The following is a 408-nucleotide window of genomic DNA, read 5'->3' on the forward strand; positions in this document are numbered from 1 at the left end:
GTGTACGTGTGAGAAAGAACAAACCAGCACAGCCTTCAAAAACAGAAAAAAAACTGTGTTTCTTTAGCCTTACAGTTTAGAAACAAATTTAGAACGTTGAGAGTGGACAGCGCACACATCAACTTTAATTTAGAATAAATTCAATGTGCGGAGTTTATGTATAACAAAGGTTCCGCTTACCTATTTTCTGTCGGGCCCGTTGATGTGTGGGACTGCACACAGCTCTGACTGCAACTAGGAGGTCAGTCTCTGATCAGGGAAGCATTCAGCTCAGGACCGCATATCGGATCTCCAACTCAGCTAATCCTGGCGCAGGATTACCGCTGTTGCTGGTCTGGGACATTACTCAGGAAATGGACCAGTCGTCTTGCAGAGTTCAGCTGGCTCTCAGGTCACGGCGCCACGTTG

The sequence above is a fragment of the Monopterus albus genome, unplaced genomic scaffold (assembly GCF_001952655.1).
Source record: "Monopterus albus unplaced genomic scaffold, M_albus_1.0 scaffold128.1, whole genome shotgun sequence".
In the NCBI taxonomy this organism is placed as follows: domain Eukaryota; kingdom Metazoa; phylum Chordata; class Actinopteri; order Synbranchiformes; family Synbranchidae; genus Monopterus; species Monopterus albus.